The sequence below is a fragment of the Danio rerio genome, chromosome 4, assembly GCF_052040795.2.
Source record: "Danio rerio strain M-AB ecotype USA chromosome 4, GRCz13ab, whole genome shotgun sequence".
Taxonomy (NCBI): Eukaryota; Metazoa; Chordata; class Actinopteri; order Cypriniformes; family Danionidae; genus Danio; species Danio rerio.
The window spans coordinates 64,974,301-64,994,668 of NC_141024.2; positions in this window are offsets into that span (position 1 = coordinate 64,974,301).

A 20,368-nucleotide genomic window follows, 5' to 3' on the forward strand; every position below is an offset into this window, starting at 1 on the left:
GGCATTTGAAACCTATTATAAATCTTTATACTCACAACAGACACAGGTAAATAATACATCAATTAAAGCTTTTTTTTTGGATTCTCTTGATCTTCCCTGTATTGGATGGGAACAAAATATTCTCCTAACAAAAGAAATGACAGAGGATGAATTAGATAAAGCTATAAATAATCTTAAAAATAATAAAACACCCGGCAATGATGGTCTACCTTCTGAGTGGTTCAAAACATTTAAAAAAGAGATCTCACCACTTCTTATATTATCATTTAATTGGACACTTAAAGAGGCAGAAATGCACCTTTCTTGGAGGGAAGCAATTATCTCAGTCATAGCTAAAGAGGGGAAGGATAAAACTCTTTGTAGTTCATTTAGACCTGTGTCTGTTTTAAATGTAGACTATAAATTATTTGCCTTTTTTTTAGCCAAGAGACTTGAAACATTTTCACCTGATTTGATAGACATAGATCAAACAGGGTTTATTAGAGGACGGCAGACTCAAGATAATATAGGAAGGACACTTCATGCAATACGACAAATTAAAAAAGATCACATTAAAGCAATTTTAGTTAGCCTAGATGCAGAGAAAGTGTTTGACTGTGTAAATTTGGAATATTTATTTAATGTTTATTATAGATTTGGATTACCGAAAATACAGTTAGAAGCTTTCAATGTTTATATTCAAACCCAGAGGCTAGGATAAATATAAATGGTTGTCTTTCAAAAAAGATAAAACTAGAAAAAAGAATCTAGGCAGGGTTGTCCCCTCTCTCCCCTGATGTTTGCAATGTACATTGAACCTCTAGCCCAGGCAATTAGAGAAGAAAAATCAATTGGGGGGATTAACATTAATAAGGTAGACCATAAAATTGCTCCTATATGCGGATGATGTGCTACTATATCTCTCCAATCCAGATGAATCACTTTCTAGTCTGCTTCTTGTTCTTAAAAGGTTTGGACAACTCTGTGGGTACAAATTAAATATACAAAAAACTCTAATTTTATAATTTGGCTACAACCCAAACAATAAACTTCAACATAAATTAAATATTAATTGGAAACTAAACTCCCTTAAATACTTAGGAGTATGGTTAACACAAGATGCAGCTGACCTGTAATGTCACTGTCTCGGTCCCAGTCATTCCCCTCGCTGGCCAGCAGAGGTCACCATCACCGGACTTCTAACCATGACGTCATGCACAAACACTGATTGCCACACACACCTGCAGCACATCACACTGATGAACCACGCTCACTCATATATGCAGCTCACACACTCAGTCTTGTGCAAAGATTGGTGGGAGATGGATTTATGTAAAAGCAAACTGGGAAGAATTTATGTCAGTTAGTGAAGATGGGTTAAAAACACTGGATAAAATGGAGATATCTGACAATGGTGAAAAAACAACAGAATAGTAGCAGTAATTATGGAGGCAGCTGAACAATATATTCCAAAAAGTAAAGGGGGAAGGGAGAAGAAGATAGTGCCTTGGTGGAATGAGAAATGCAGAGAAGTCATATAAAAAGAAAAAGGAAGGCATTTTATAAAATGACATTCACATAACTTTCAAAGTTTAATTAAATTATAAAGCTGTTCAAGCAGAAGTTAGGAGAGTATTAAGGGGAAAAAAAGAATACTGAAGGGAATTTTGTAACAAAATAGGAAGAAGTATACCAGTAGAGGAAATATGGAATATGATTAAAAAAATTAGAGGAATTAGAAAAGATGTGGAAATTCCTGTGCTCAAAGAAGTAAACCTGATGGCGGTGAATGACAGAGAAAAGGCTATGATGCTAAGAGAAGCATTCACCAAAGTAAACTCTAGAACTTTGTGTGAGGATAGAGTAAGGATCAGGGAGGAGGTGTTATCAAGTAATCCTATGATAAAGCAACGGAAAGAAGAAACAGGCAGTGTTTTGGATGTTCTGTTGAAAATGGCAGAACTAAAAAGAGTTATTAACGGAGTAAAATAATCTTCCCGTGGTTTAGATAAAGTAAGTTACACTATGATTAAACATTTAAGTGACAAGGCTTTGAGTATTATGCTAGATTTTTGCAACAAGGTATGACGAGAAGGAATTTTGTCAACGAGTTAGTAAGAACTTTAATAATTCCAATTAAGAAACCAGGAAAATATTATAGTAATAAAAACAGCTACAGACAAATAGCACTTACATCTCATTTAGGTAAAACAATGAAAAAAATCATAACTGACAGATTAATGTATAATTTGGAAAATAAGAAATTGTCACCAAATCAGAGAGCCTTTAGGGGGGAAGAGGGACTATGGATCCAATGATATGTTTGGAGACAGATATAAGAAAAGCATTAATGAATAAAGAATCAGTGGGAGCAGTATTTTTTGATACTGAAAAGGCCTATGATATGGTATGGCGTGATGGACTGTTAATAAAACTGGAAAAAATAGGAGTAGAAGAGAGAATGTTTAATCGGGTTAAAGATTTTTTGCAAGAGATCAATTAAGGTAAAATTAGGAGAATTTATAACACCAAAACAATTGACAGAATGGTATTCTACAAGGGAGTGTCATAAGCCCGTTGCTTTTCATTATAATGATTAATGATGTATTTGAGAAAGTAGATAGGGGGATAAGTAGGTCTTTGTTTGCGGATGATGGAGCTTTGTGGTTTAGGGGAAGAAATATAGATTATATTATGAGGAAAATGGAAGAGGCATTAAATCAGGTTGAAGAGTGGTCATTTAAATGGGGTTTCAAGTTTTCAGTGGAAAAAACGCAAGTGGTCTTGTTTACAAAAAAAGTAAAGGAACAAATTTGAAGTTAAGGTTATATAATCAACAGCTAGAACGGGTATCAAAAATAAGATCTTTAGGTATGTGATTAGATCATAGACTTACATGGAATGAACATATTAAAAGGATGGAAGATAAATGCAAAAAGGTTCTGAACATAATGAGATGTGTAGCTGGGCAGGTCTGGGGGGCAGACAGATTGGCTTTAGGAAAAAAAAAAAAAAAAAAAAAAAAAAAAAATATATATATATATATATATATATATATATATATATATATATATATATATATATATAACACTGATCAGTGTTGGATTACGGCTGTGTAGTGTACAGTTAAGCAGCAAAGACTTATCTAGAGAAGTTAGTAAGAATACAGGCTCAAGCATTAAAGGGCCATGAAACCCCCTCGTTTCAGCAGTGTGTTTTCACACCTCTACTTTGGAAAAAGTCAGAAAAGTGGGCGTGTCCAGCTCTGTTTAGGGGGGAGCGTCGGAGGAAGAAAAGAGGCTTGGTATGGGAGTGTCTATTTGGGCGCGCTGGATTTCAGAGTCAAAACACACAACCACAGCGGACACTGTGACTGTGTTTACATGGACATCTGTAGTCGAATTATTTGCCAAATTATTAAATGGTGGACTTTAACTGCAGTTTGGCTCTTTCATTCAGGGAATTCATTAATGTCCCTCCTGACAAACGTGATATTTGATTCGAGGCGCTGCTCTAAGCGTGTATTTTTCATGCAATGTTTGATACCGCACGGCGAATGAGAGAAAAAAAAAACTCAGCATTTCCCGGAAACTTAGATACACACGGCAGGTAGCGTCAGAAAGCCGCGTGTGTTATTCCGGTCACAAAATCCAACACGAGGTTATAGTTTGGTTGTAACTGTTAGTGCTAACTATTGCACTCGGTGCAATAGTTTGTTTGATATGAATAAAATACGAACTGAATAAACAGAGTACTGGTCGCTCACTTACCAAATCTGTAGAGACAGGACAATCACCAGCAACTAGAGCCACGTCTTTATTTAGAGGAGACTACAAGCGAATCTGGATCTCAGCATTTGCAGATGAGAACAGCTCTCAGGTAAACAATAATCCTCCTTAGACACGTAAGTTATTGTTGTCGCGAACACTGTTAATCCACGCGTGAGTCTGCGCTCTCACAGAGAGAAAATGAAAACGAAACTTAACTGCAGCCAACTATAAAAGCAACACCACGCTTGTTTTGCCAACACAACGTGGCGTCTTTGCCGTCTACACTGTGACAGTAATGAATATTAATGAAGTTGCACAATAGAGCGCGCTGATTGGTTTGAACCAAGCCTTACTCATGCATTAATGCAACACACTGTAAGACGTAATAAGACTCACTCTGGCACAGACGCCCAGTCTGCACGCTGGAATACAGCGCTATTATGTCATGGCCGTGACGCAGATTCAAAAATTCGTTTCAAACCGGAAGTACGAATTTGCTTGAAACAACGCAAAAACAACCAATTTACACTTTTTAGTGAAATAGGTGTCCTAATAGTGTTTTTAGCAGTGTGGGACACATACGACTGTCAACAGCTCAAAAAATGTGTTTTGGTGTTTCGTGACCCTTTAAGGATTTGTTGTGGGGCGATCCAATCATCACCTGTGTCAGCACTTAAGTTGAAGTAGGAGAAATGCCTCTTAGTTTAAGGAGGAAACGGTTAACAACAGTTTATGGGAGACAGGAGGAGTCTCACCCTACAACTAAGATTTTACAGAAATGCTGGGAGTATGGAAAAAGTGAATGTAACTGTTTTGGGTGGATAGTGGAACATTTAGTAGAAGAAGTGAACATTAAAGAGTTAAGTATATCTCCCAGACTGATTATACCTGCTGTACCTCTGTGGGTTCTGCCTCAACCAGTAGTGGATTTAAAAATGTTAGAAAACAGACAAAAAGAGGGAATGGGAGAATTGGAGGAAATATATGTAAGGGAATATTTAATGGAAGAAAGAGGTTTCCGGGCACTTTGTGTCAAGATGATTGATTGTTATTACCCTCATAAAAATATTCCCCCCTCCCAAACCTGGACACTTGGACACCTGGCCATCTGACCCCTAATTCACCCCGCTCTGAACTAGGGATGTTTTTGATATCAAAATACAAATTGATATCGTAGCGGGGGGGGGGAGGCGTTGTTATTAGTGACATTGTGACGGTTTTTGCATGTGTATTGGGCAGTTATGTGCTTTAAACATTTAAATGTGTATATGTTTAGAAAGAGGGGAAAAAGGTTGCTTTTATTTTAAGAAAAGGTGTACATTTTCACATGAAAGTTTTTTGACATGTTAAAATCCGACAGTTTGTTTCGTTTTCTTTCTTTCTTGTTTAGTTCAGTTAAAAAGTGTTAAAACGTATTATTTAAAAAACAAAAACAAAACGATGTTAGAATTAAACTGTTAGTAGAGTAAATAATGTTAGTAAGAGTGTTTGTTAAAGAAACGGAGATTTATCTTACAGAGACTCAGGGAGCGAAATCTGTGTTTATTCCGTGTCTCTCTCTCTCCCTCCGGAGAGGGAAAAAGCTGTCAAAAAGCGGGTGTGAAAACTCTGTGCCCGCGCGCATACATAGACCCTTAACTTACACAGCCAGATTTGAGATAGACTTTAAACAGTTTGAAACAAGTAAAGTTTTTTTTTAAAGTTAAGAAAATAATTAAATAAAGAAAATAAATTCAAAAATTCTTAAACGTAATGAAAACTACGTTTAGTTTTAAAAATGAGTCGAATAGTTTTAAATAAAACGACAGCTTGTAGCCCAAGTACTGCAAGTGAAATGTTTTTAAAAAAAGTAAGTATACGTTAAGAAAACGAAGTAAGTTAGGAAAAAAAGATTAAGTTGATCTTACGGAATATCTGGACTTAGATCCTCACTTGTTGCCTGTTAGAGAAGAAATGATGACAAAACTGAGTCTAAGACACCGCCCCCCAAACTCCGCCTCTGTACCACCCTCAAAATCAAAATCTTATCCGAGAGCAGTCAAAAATGCAACCACTCTCTCCTGATGTCAAATACAGAATGACTAAAACGTGAGAAACAATGAGACTCATGCCTTTTTGAAGCCCCGGCTTATTACTTTTTGGGATGCTTCGAGGAGCTGTCCAGAAAACTACTCAAGCCTGAACTAAAACTGATTCTCTCCACCACCCTGAAAACGTTTGGCATTACACCACACCTGCAAAAGATTCAAGGCGTTGTTGAGACTGTTCTGTGTGAACTCAGAAACGAGATCTACATTGTACACGCTTTGTCAGCACTCAGAGAAAAGCTCGTGGATGAATCCTGCGAACAGGCCGTTTATAACGCTGTCGACAGTTGGAAGAACAGTCATCCTGAAACCACCGAGCAAGTCTGAACATGGGGAACCTCTGCAGTCTTCACTTTCTGGTAGAATGTATTTTTAAACAACGTATTAAATGTGAAATCACTGATTTATTGTACAAGATTGTTCATGCTGAATATCATATCGATAACAAGCGTTTAACAAAATTAAGGATTCAAATGTGTGTAGCGAGAAGCTTATCTAATGAATGGGATGCTATGACAAATGTGTATTACTGAGAAATATTCTGGAACTAATGCCTGAATGTAAGGAAAACCTTAAAATAGGTAATATTTTATGTCTATGTACTTATGTAACCGATGTATGCGCAACACTTTTATCAAGAAATGACCCATGTGATGTTTATAAAATTATTGACACTTGTCGAATATGTGATTGAAAACAATTTTGTTATGTGTGTGAAATTTCTCTATTCTCTAGATGATCTGTAACACATTTTTTTTTTCTTTAACTTTTAACACGTCACACATATGTATGCATGACGTTTCATCTTAATATTTGAGTCATTATTGTCTGGTCATCGTAGAGAAATCATGTCTCATGATCTCATGAAAAAGGTTTACTACAACCCCTCACATCATGGATCGTTAGGAGGTAAAAAAACGCTTACAAAGTGGTGTACAAGAGGAATATGGGGTTAAAATAAAAGATAAAGAAGTGGAAGAATGGATAGCTTCTCAAGATGCCTATACTTTACACAGAACTGCTCCCGTCAAATACAAACGAAATAGAGTGGTTGTGTATGGAAAAGATGTACAATTTCAGCTAGATTTGGTTGATATGACCGCTTATTCTAAAGAAAATGATAATATAAAATTTTTATTGACTTGTATAGATGTTTTTGGGAAATATGCATGGTGTCGCACATTAAAAAACAAAACTGGTGTTGAAGTGACTAAAGCTTTCCAATCTATTCTCAAAGAGGGACACATCCCACAGAAAATACAAACCGATCAAGGAAAAGAATTTAACAAACATTTTCAAGAGTTGATTAAAAAATACAACATACATCATTTTTTCACAGCCAGTGATTTAAAAGCCAGCGTGGTTGAACGTTTTAACAGAACGCTCAAAACACGTATGTGGAGATATTTAAAAGCAGTGAATTCAAAACGTTACTGCGACATTCTTCAAGATCTTTTACGCGGTTATAACAGCAGTTACCATAAAAGTATTAAAATGAAACCGGTGGATGTGAATAAAGAAAATGAAATGCTGGTGTTTCACAACTTGTACGGTGACATGCGAAAAACTAAACCGGTGTTTAAATATAAAGTCGGGGATGTTGTTACATTATAGCAAAGTGTATACCTCGTCAACCACCTGTTTACAGATTAAAAGACTATGACGGTGAAATTATCGACGGATGCTTATATGAACAAGAATTGCAAAAGATAATTATGGATAAGGATAAAACATTTAAGATAGATAAAATTTTGGATAAGAAAAAAACTAAAAAAGGTGTATTTTACTTGGTCCGATGGAAAGGATGGGATGATAAGTTCTCTTCATGGATTCCCAAACGTGATGTGGTGGATTTACAGAAGCCATAAAGATATGGATAGCATACACTACAGGTCATTTATGAAAATCTAACCATGGCAGAGGGTGGATTTTACGTCACGCTACCCTGCAATGCATCGAGTTATATATATCCTGAAAACAGAATATCTAACTACAGAACAAGATTGGCAAAAACTATAGATCTGAAAGGTGCATGGGAGGTTGGATTAATTGAAATAGATTACCCTAATAGTTGGTATAATTTTTGCGACGAAGACGCTTCATTCATCATCCAGACGAGTAAAGATGTTCTACAGGCGGATAAACGGTATTATAATATAGATGATGGGGTTAATATTATCATTGATGATGCATATGATAAAAACATATCTAAGCTACGTAAAACGTTAAAGTTTGGATATTATGAGGATGTGTTATTTCTAATTAGAGAAATAAATTCAACTCTACCACCACGGGTCACTCTTGGATATGATCATATTAAAAACAAAATATTTCTAAAAGCTCCGCCTAAGACATCTTTAACATTTTATGGGAAACTGGCTGTCATTTTGGGGTTAAAACCAGGACTATCTTTAGGAACCTTAAAGGACCCAAAAGATTATCGAGGTGCCGGAGCACCAGTAGTGACGTATGCACCACATCAAAGCGATATCAAAGCCGGATGTTATTCATTTTATATATATTCTGATGTAATAGAATTTCAATCAGTTGGCGATTCGTACGTCCCACTGTTAAGGTGTGTGTGCACATACAAGGGGAATACAATCATATTATTAATGTTCGATACGAAAAGCCTCATTACCTTCCAGTAAATAAATCACATATAACAGAAATAGCAATCGAGGTCAAAGACGATCAGAACAAAGAAATACCTTTTACCTACGGCAAAGTTGTTGTAAAACTTCACTTTAGACCGGTAAAACAGTCTTTAATAACAGTCTTATAATAAATACAGATCCTTCGAATATGCCCGGGGAACATTGGTTGGCTATCTACGTAAGTCGGGAAGGTGAAAGTTGCTTTTTTGATAGTTTTGGAAACAGTCCAGATAACATACGCTTCCCGACATCAATCCGGAACTTTCTAAAAACAAATTCTATACGTATAACATACTCTAACAAACAGGTGCAAGATTTTACATCAGACACCTGTGGACAACATTGTGTTTTTTCTGTATCATATGTCAAAGAGTTATAATTATGAAAATTTTATTAAATTGTATCATGATGATCTAATGAAAAATGATAAGATGGTTGATCATTTTGTGAAGAAACTGAAACCCAGGACCTGTAACAATAAAACATTTTAATGTATTCCATGTGTTCAAACTGGAAAAATGTTTTCGTCTTATTCTTAAATATAAGCATGTGTGATGAAAAAAAAAGAAGTCACTTTATGTTATCTCATATTGTATTTGTCATTTCGTATGAATAAAGAAAACACCAAACACAAAATACAGTTTCTATTCTTTTTATTAACGTGGAAAAAAATAATCAACAAAATCATTAGTTCACAAACATCAGTTAAAAAGATAACCATGCAGTTTTGTCAGGAGATGGAGAAGGAAATACATTTTCATTTGCCGCATATGAGTGTGATGTAGCCCTGTGGGTTCGTATATATCTTTTAAATCTTTTCGGTAAGGTTGATGGTGGTGTTGCAACATCAGTGTCTGTGATAGGGTTTCTTTTATAAGATTCTATTATTCCTCTAACATGTGGGTTGGTAATAGTCGAGTAAGGTATATTTAATGCAGCAAAACCTTCGAGAAATTCATTCCAACCAATAGGTCTGCGGTCTTGGCGAATGATTTTAGGAGCCGTTATACATCTAATCAGATCTAACATGTGTGATCCTGAAATAACACGTCCTTTAAGAATAAATTCTCCAGATTCGTTCCAAGTTAAATGTCTAGCGTTAGACATTTTATTCAAAATATATTTTATATTTTTAAAACTCTTCTGCGGTACGTTGTTTAACACCTCATTCATGATTTCATCTTGACCGTCATCGTGTGTCTGAACAGGTGCATGAGCAGGTGTTTGTCCATCAACAGGTGGATTTTCTTGATGCGGTAAAGTTAGAGTTATACCTGTGTTATCCATATCACCTTTTTTTACCAAGATTAAAAATCGTTGCAATATGTTAGAGTATAGTTTAGCTTTTTCATCTATACCCAGATCAGATCTTTGTAATATTTTTCTTATAGCTTTGTCTAAATCATTCTCAACAACCTGCTGAATACTTTCACGCGTTTCCCCACTTCGTATTTTATCAAGTTGGTTTTGCGGAATTAGGAACATCTTTTCTGCATTTTCCATTTTCTCAGGACTGTCTTGATGTTATCAAACTTGTAATAAATGGAATTGCCACGCTTAACAGAGGTAGTAGAAAACCTCCTCGCTGGTTTAAAATTCGTCTTTTCTTCTTGACATTGATTTTTTTTGATCGGCAGTAATTTTAATCTCCTTTTTTCTCTTTTTGAGTTTCTGATGTTGGTTAGCTGTTAAAGGTATAGTCCCGTGTAGTACGTTTAAAGCAACTTCGCAAAGCGTTAATATGAGCTCATCGAAGGATGATTGTAAAATAGCACGTCGCTGCTTTGGTGTTGCTTTATATAATAGTTTTAAAAGGGGTAAATTTCTGCAAAGTCTCACACTCATTTTCTTATCTAATACCGCGTTTCAGAGCTTTCTTTTTCTGCACATACACAACCGGATACTCTGAAAGCAGAGATGTTCTGAGGCGAAACTTTTCTGGTGTTCTCGCTTTAAAGTCTATTAGCAAATAACCGTATGGTATTTTTGTAGCATCCTCATAACATTCCATGAAAAATTTCCCGCTCTGCGGGTACATTTGACGACCTAAAATTGCAATCTGATTTTTATCTCGTGGGTTTTTAAATAAAATTATATAGTTGGCATTAAGGCTGATAGTCCTGATGGCTTTGCCTTGACAGAAAATAATCTGAAGGATTAATATGACAGATACAGAATTATGATGAACAAGTTGAGTGAATGCTTTCTGAACCTGTTCATTATTAGATGACTTAGCCATTACATCATCAAAAAACAGTAAAGCAATTTTATTTGCAGGCGGTAAATCAATCAAAGACTCAGGAATACCTTCAATAAACTTTATATTATACAATGACATCAGTTCACTGTAAATATTCTGCCAACATGAATACACAAAATCCACATTATCAAATTTCACATTGAGCATTTTGTCAGAGTTAAGCAATAACGTTTTTACAAATGTTTTACCACTGTTACTGGGCCCCGAAATAATACAGGAAAAGGGGTGTTCCAAACGTACATCAAAAAAATCTTCATCATCATAAGCATTGTACATAACATTAGTACCCATATGGTAATGTGGTGTAATTGGGTAAGAGCACACGTTTGTTGTAAACCACTTGGAATCTTTTCTTTAAGGACCTGTTGTGCAAAGTAAACTTTTTTTATCCCTAACAATCGTGTTTGTGATTGCTACTAGCTGTGACACTTCACCCGCTGTTGTATATTTTTCTACCAGACACAAATTTTTTATCATAATCTGCTTAACGTTTTCAGCATTCAGGGTGATTCCTTTAGCCTTAAGACATACTTTTCCCTTAACAGTTCTGTATCCATACGTTTTAGGACCGAATGCAGAAAACTCACAAATTGAATCATCTGGACCCTCTTCATCAGATAGATCACCCAGGAAGACACCTGTTTCAGGTTGCCATTCATTGGGTTTTGATACATATATAATACTATCTGTATCAGTGTATAGTACACGTTCACCTAATTTATCGAGTTGTTTATATAACTCCAAATGCCCGTAGGCTGTAACAAAACAACCTATGAATACATTAACATCTTTTGTTTGACAAGGCACATCATCTGGATAGCACCACTGAATCAATGCGACTGAATCTGAAACAAATGAGAAATGTTTCACTATGCGACCGTTTCCAAATATGAATCTGGCAAATTGTTCAGGATCTCTTATTAATTCTGAATATGTAAAATTCGATCTAATGGCGAACCTCCCCCACAAACTGTTCAAAAACAGCTTGGATACTGATCTACGTGCATGATTTAGACATATTTTTTCAAGTTCAAGCTCGATTCTCTCTTTTTCAAAAAAATTTTCGACAAAAATTTTTTTTTCTTCCTCCGTCACTACATTTGGGGGGAAGCCAGATGCTTCTTGTTGGATTTTTAGGAATGTATTCACATAATCACTGAATAACGTGTCTGATTTTTCTGGAAAATGCCACACTTCATCAATTTTAATCACTCTATAGCCTTTCTGAATGGCTTGGTGTAGCTCCGCAGTAACCCACGTTCCCTGTAACGCACGTTCTTCGTCAGTGTGTGTACAACTTTCTTCAAGTTGTTTTTTAGCACAAGTTCGACACAGAGGAAACATTAATTTCTTATTACACCTTATAGGTAAAACTGGATGAAATAAACCCCGTGGTGGTAAAACTGATGCCTTGACAATCCCGAAATAGTTTTCAATCGGTTCAAAGTCTTTTAAAATTATTGTTGGATGTCCAATCGGAAATTGTCTCTTTGATTGCATGCTCGGATATAGAGAGACGAAATCGACGTATTTGATCGTCTCGTCATCTTCAGTTTTATGATGTAACTTTAACGCGTTAGTCCTACCGCCAAAAAGTGCATCTCTCGGGTGAAGCCGCTTGGTTGCGCTGTAGGTTTGCATAAAGGTTATCACAGCAGGGTCATTGTTCTTAGCGTCTGCCCATTCACACCCCCAGATGTATTCAACATTCAAGCCATGAATTTTTTCTAATGTTTCCAGTTTATGATCAGTCTGCGCTCGGAGTGTTGCGAATGTAGCTTTTTTAATAAAAGGGTGTCGGTCGTGTGGGTTAAATTTACAACAATGGCCGTGAAAGTAACAACCTAGATATTCTAACGCAATTTTAACACCATCTTTCTCAAAAAATCCATCCAAAAAGTATGGTCCGAATTAAATTTCGCCTGTGTTTAACGCATGCTGAACATCAACACCTCTGGTTTTACTAATGTATTCCAACCATTCAATTGATTCATTTGAAAAAGACTTGAACTGGTTAATGTAAGCTTTGTCGTGTGTTAAAGCTAATGTGTCTCTTGTCAAAAATTTTGTTTTATAGATTTTCATAGCGCAGCTAGGGAGTGTATTAGTTGAAAACGGGTCAATTCCGGTACATTCTAACAATGTTTCTCTGAATTTTCATACACGCTTCTCGCAGTAAAACCACACCGTTTCTGCAGTACAGCGCGATCTCTTTTTTGAAATCAAATATTTGACCACACACTTCATTGTACCACGAGTCAAATTTAGCTTGATCGTCCGCACTCATGTCATAATCATAATAACATTTTGGTGGATAGGGGCCAACATAATTCACATTTTCTAATCTATTGAATTTGTGTGGGAAAAACCCTTTTTCAGTTGTAGTAAGATTGAAAGCAGCGGTTGTTTTTGATAGTTTCATAGCTAGAAAGATATAGCTGTCTATGAATCTGATTTTGAATGCTTTATCATAAATAAAAATTAGTCTACCCCCTCTCATTATAATTTCTGGCGCAAGACCGACGCTGGAGAAATATTCCAATAAAATATAAGAGTCAAAGCCTGAAGCATTGTGTGCTATAAATGTGTAGTTTGCGTATTTCGGACGTCTAAAATAGTCCACGCCTTCTGCTGTAAATTCTTCACTGTCGTACGTAATTGCACAAACAAAGTTTGCGATGTGTCGTCCATTTTCATACATGGTTTCAAAATCATAAAATACATATTTCTCACTTATTTCATCCAGTTCGATAGGTTGAATATAGCAATTATGTTCGTCATCGTTCATTATAAATTCATTACAATGAATACAACGTGTTGGCTCGCATTTGTGCTGGATTAATTTACCCCCAGATAATTTGGCTCTGTAAACTCTGTGGCATTTGTCACAAAATTTTATCAGTTCACACTGTGATCGTCGACCATCGGCTGTCTTTTGTTTATGCATCTCATAGCAAAAATCCGATTTACACAATCTAGAGCAGTCCAAGCACCTGAATGTTTTTTTCGATTTACTGAAACTAACACATTCGGGGGTTATTACATATGTTACACATGAATTTACATTTGTGTTCTCTTTTGTCTTTATAACCATGAAAACAAAAATCACATACATAGGATGTTCCTATGAAACTATTCAATTTCTTTATCATATAGTAATGATTATCGAATAGATACAGATGTACTGTTCTAGGGTGCAAATTGTCACTGTTTTTGTAAACCTCTAGTTTACCGCTAACAGAGCGATGAAAAACAACGATTTTAACATTGAGATGGTCTTCAAATTTAATAATATCACTGAACGCTATTTGGTCTTGTATGCCAAACCCCGCAGAGGTGTGAATGTCTGTCGCTTCTGTTATCAGCTCGTTTTCGGGAGCTTGTGGGTTTAAGAAATAAGCTAGACACATGCTAAAGCAAATGTTGTTTGAGATGTTTATGGGACAAAATAGATTCATTTTATTTTTTCTGATAACATCATTATGTATCAGATCAGTTAATTTTCTACGTACACCACCGTATCTGTTTCTGACAATTGAGACGGACAACTCTAACGGTGCGTCTACCGGTATGTCTATATTACTTTGGAGAGTTTTTTTCTATTTCATCAGCAAATGATTCAACACTGTAGTCATTTTCTGGACTTAGTACATAGTTAATATCAGAAGGTAAATCATGCCCCCTCAGAGATAATATTAATAAATCCATTCTGCCCAGCCAATAATCTAGAAAACGTTACAATCTCATTTAAAATATCTGTAAAAAGAATATTGTATGCTGCTAGATTGTCTGTGATAATATCACGAAAATTAAGTGTTCTGTGAATTTCTAGAGCATTAAAATTTAGTCTTGGGGTAACTCTAAAACCACCAACACTACCACCCTCTGTAATTAATCTATCGATTTCAATTTGGTTTAACCCCATCTGAGGTAGCTATGGATCATAATTAAACCGATCGTTGGGACCTTGTCCAACTTGTACAGGATTGTTAGGGATTTCTAACCATTCTAATTGGTCATTTATGAAATTCTGAATTTGATCAGTGATGTTAAAATCTTGAGGTTGTAACATTTCTAACTGATTATTTATTAACCTTTGTAAATGTTCAATATTGCTTTCATTATCATATCGGAGTCTAGCTGCTCTCTGTGTACCATCATCATCATTATCATTTAAATCAGTTTGACATCTTTAAGTACCCATTTTGAAATTTATTTGAAAAAAAGATTCCAAGGTTTAAGTAACAAACAAAACAAAAGTGTTTTCACCCAGAAATATACAACAGATGAATACAATCAATAAACGTAATAATACGATAATAAAAATAGACTAATTGGGAATAAGTTCAAAAGAAAAACTATAACATCAAATAATCACACAATAATCAAACAATAAAAAAAAAATCGAATAACAGAAAATAGAAAAAAGCATACATGCATACAAATGGTATAATTATTGTTATTTTGTAAGTGTCACTTATCATACGTTGGATAACATTTAATCTCTCACCTACAAGGGTGACCGCGTTAACAAGTAGCCGTAATTCGTTTCTGTGTTCCTCTACCTTTTCTGGTACACCGAAAATGTACTGAAACAAATCTTGAAACCGTTGCTGGTTTTCCTCGTGACAGCTCCTCCAAAATAAGGCGCTCTGTGCTAGAACTTCTGCATTCTGATGTTGGGAGTTGACAACACTCTGTAAAATGTTTATAACCAGATCCTGACCAGTTCACACAGCATCAGTGGTTTCTTCGAAGGTCAGCGCCGCTGAATTCAATCGTAAAACCCGTTCGAAGTTACGGTTTGCCCGGCACATAATTTCATAGTTCAAATGTGCTAGATCTCTCGGTCTAAATAAATCTAAAATTTCTGATGGTACGTGTTTTTCAATATCACAAGACTCTTCATCATATGCTCCTTTTATCACATTCTCTTCATTCTCATGCCAGAGATCCGCTCCTTTGGATTCGTAATTTTGTTCTAAAAGAAAAAAATATATAAATTACCTATCGTATAATACAATCATAAAATGATAAATCATAATGAATGTTTAATACATACCTTTCTCTTCGTCAGAATCGTTGTCAGGTTTTGAAATATTTTCTTATTCTGGCCAAGACCATATCCAGTGGTTGACCCGTCAGCGTGTCCAGACCTCGGAGATGTTGTCTCGCCCGTGTTCAATTCAAAAGACGCGTCCTCTGTCTGTGTGGCAACAGATCGCGACGAAGTCTCAGCGGCTGATTCGCTGACCACCACAACCTCTACCAAATCTGTATCTATTACAGCCTGTGACGTAGTTGCTGGCTCATCACAACTAAAAAGTTGGCCTTCATCAACTAGTAATACCATAAGATAAAATGGAAAAACAAAATATATTTAACATTCATGTAATAAAAATTTATACATAAAAAAACTAAAAAACAGACAAAAAAAATAATAAAATAAAGAATCCACTTACAAATTGTTTCCAGGATCATATCCAATTCGATACCAAAATCGAGATTGGAATCAAATTCAATTGGAGCTAGAAAGAAAAAAAAAAATGAATTAAAAGAATAATCATAATTTAGTGAAATTAAAAAGCTAAATGTAATTAACATAAAATAGAAATAGAAAAGTGGACCTACTTTCAAAGTTGGCAGCCATCGTTGAGTAAATTCAACAGAGTTGAAAAAAAGGATTCAATGCGTTTTAAAGTCGAAGACAAAAGCAGTATGAAAAACTAAAACATTTTCTGCTCAATTTAAGGATGATGATTTGGAGGTTGTCTTCCCCCGTTGTAAAAACGGCATGGGGTTGATGTTTATGCAAATTCAGTTAATAAAGTGCAGTACATGATGTAAAACTTACATATACATTATTTATATATATATATATATATATATATATATATATATATATATATATATATATATATATATATATATATTACATTTATGAATGTAGTTTAGATTTAATTTTACACGGTCATTTAAAACATTCAAAACGTAATAGAATTTGTTTAATTATTATAGATTATTTATTTTTTATTATTTTAAAATGTGTGTGTGTGTGTGTGTGTTGTGTTTACACATACGTGAACATGTGTTTTTAAAACAGTTTATTAATTCTTTTTGTTTTATATTCTAACAATATCATCAATTTTATTTAATACAAAGTTTAAATAAAGTCAAAAAGTTGTCGATGTGTGGAAAAAAAAAGAGTTCTCTGGGGATGGGGGTGTAATTTGCCAGACTCCTATTGTAAATACCTCAGCTTGTATCTGGAGTAAAATGTGTGTGTGTGTGTGTGTGTGTGTGTGTGTGTGTGTGTGTGTGTGTGTGTGTGTGTGTGTGTGTGTGTGTGTGTGCATTTGGTGTGGGCTGTGAGGGGGGTGTGAATGTTGGGGAATGTGGGGTTTTTCAAATTTTAAAAAGTTGAGAGTTTTTTAAATAATACTAACTAAAAAATGAAATAAGGATATGACTACTTTGCCAAAGTTAATGAATACATTTATGAACATAGTCTTCATGTTTTAGACTTATATGAGATTGAATAGTTTAATTATTGATGTAATTATATCTGTGTTTAACTGTTTACTAACTTAGATTTATGCATTTGCTTTTACAATACACATTAGTAGTGAAGTGGTAACATAGTTTGTATTTACATTAGACAAAGTTAGCTTGTAACTTTGTTTGCACAGCTAGAAATTGATCAAAACTTAGATTTACTTAGTAACTTATTTAGCAAAAAACAAACACACAAACAAACAAATGATGTTTAAAACAATATAATTTATGTATTCCTAATAAGAAAATTATATTTAGAATTTGGTATAAGATCAGTAAATAAACATTTAAAAGGAAAAACACAGATAATTTACTATTACTGAGTTTTTTCTGTGTCAAACCTTTTTCTGACCCTGCCACATGGATCTTGTTAGATGTGGCAGACACCCTGTTGTAAAACACCCAATCTTCCTGTTTTTTTTAAATTAGGTTTGGAGAATCTGGTATTAGACTGATAACAGAGAGTGCTCATGCGCGGGGGGTGTGGGCGTGCGTGCGTGTGTGTGTGTGTGTGTGTGTGTGTGTGTGTGCGTGCATTTGGTGTGTGTGCTGTGAGGGGGGTGTGAATGTTGGGGAATGTGGGGATTTTCAAAGTTAAAAACAGTTGATAGTCTTATTAAATAATACTAACTAAAAAATGAAAAAAAAATATGACTACTTTGCCAAAGTTAATGAATACATTTATAAACATAGTCTTCATGTTTTAGACTTATATGAGATTGAATAGTTTAATTATTGATGTAATTATATCTGTGTTTAACTGTTTACTAACTTAGATTTATGCATTTGCTTTTATAATACACATTAGTAGTGAAGTGGTAACATAGTTTGTATTTACATTAGACAAAGTTAGCTTGTAACTTTGTTTGCACAGCTAGAAACTTGATCAAAACTTAGATTTACTTAGTAACTTATTTTGCAAAAAACAAACACACAAACAAATAAATGATGTTTAAAAAACAATATAATTTATGTATTCCTAATGAGAAAATGTTTTACTCATGGTGGAATTATATTTAGAATTTGGTATCAGATCAGAAAATAAACATTTAAAAGGAAAAAACACAGATAATTTACTATTACTGAGGTTTTTTTTTCTTTCTGTGTCAAACATTTTTTCTGACCCTATCACATGGATCTTTGTTAGACATGCAGGACACCCTGTTGTAAAACACCCAACATTCCTGTTTAAATTAGGTTTAGAGAATCTGGTATTAGATTGATAACAGAAAGTGCGTGCGTGTGTGCGTTTGCCTGTATGTCCGTCTAAGAGTAAATAGGGAGATTCACTTTTTAAAACTGTTACAAAATAAATAATAATTCATTCTATTAAAACAAATAACAATGTTAAATGAAAATAACACATTTATTTAAATAATAAATAAAAACATACAAAACAATCTAATCTCTTATAACAATATCATAGTATATTGTTTTTATCACATAAATTCAAATGATCATAGTTATCAAATCATTTTCAAACATAGGCCTATTATTTTCATAAAACTTAGTAAACAAGTATTTGTGAAAAACATTTATTTGTTTAAAATGTTTTATTAACTAGTTAAATTGTTTTAAAACATTTTGTATTTTTATTTTTCAGCATTGGTTTTAACCTAGAACCAACCCCCTTTCTGCCTTTTCGTGATTGGCTGGCTGAATCTGGGGGGTGTGGTTAAAGGCGGAGTTGGAGGCGGGGTTACGTGTGTCTCATTGTTTCTCACGTTTTAATCATCATGTGTTTGACATCAGGAGAGAGCGGTCGCACTTTTCACTGCTCTCGGATAAGATTTTGATTTTGAGGGTGGTACAGAGGCGGAGTTTGGGGGGCGGTGTCTTAGACTAGTTTTGTCATCATTTCTTCTCTAACAGGCAACAAGTGAGGATCTAAGTCCGGATATTCCGTAAGATCAACTTAATCTTTTTTTCCTAACTTACTTCGTTTTCTTGACATATACTTACTTTTTTAAAAAATATTTCACTTGCAGTACTTAGGCTACAAGCTGTCGTTTTGTTTAAAACTATTCTACTCATTTTTAAAACTTAAAATGTGTTTTCATTACGTTTAAGAATTTATTTATTTTCTTTATTTAATTCTTTTTCTTAACTTTTAAAAAAAATTAACTTTTTTACTTGTTTCAAACTGTTTAAAGTCTATCTAAAATCTGGCTGTGTAAGTTAAGGGTCTATGTATGCGCGCGCGCGCACGGAGTTTTCACACCCGCTTTTTGACAGCTTCCCTCTCCGGAGGGAGAGAGAGACACGGAATAAACACGGATTTCGCTCCCCGAGTCTCCGTAAGATACATCTCCGTTTCTTTAACAAATACTCTTACTAACATTATTTACTCTACTAACAGTTTAATTCTAACATCGTTTTGTTTTTCTGTTTTTAAATAATACGTTTTAACACTTTTTAACTGAACTAAACAAGAAAGAAAGAAAAACGAAACAAACTGTCGGATTTTAACATGTCAAAAAACTTTCATGTGAAAATGTACACCTTTTCTTGAAATAAAAGCAACCTTTTTCCCCTCTTTCTAAACATATACACATTTAAATGTTTAAAGCACATAACTGCCCAATACACACACGCAAAAACCGTCACAATGTCACTAATAACAACGCCTTTTCCCCCGCTACGATATCAATTTGTATTTTGATATCAAAAACATCCCTAGTTCAGAGCGGGGTGAATTAGGGGTCAGATGGCCAGGTGTCCAAGTGTCCAGATTTGGGACACGCGAGGGTGGGAGGGAGGGGGGAATATTTTTATGAGGGTAATAACAATCAATCATCTTGACACAAAGTGCCCGGAAACCTCTCTGACTTCTAAATGAACGAATGTGTGAATTAAAAACCAACTTTACCTCTATAACGTGTAGCACTTTTTTTGCAAGACAAATTTCCTCTCAGGGACAAAAAGTTTATCCTATCTTGATTCAAACAATAGATCTCATTATTGTGAGTGAAATAGTACTTAGTTGTATAAAATGTTAAAATAATATTGTCAACAAGGTACATAATTTAGCACTGAATGAAAAAAAAAAACTTTATCAAT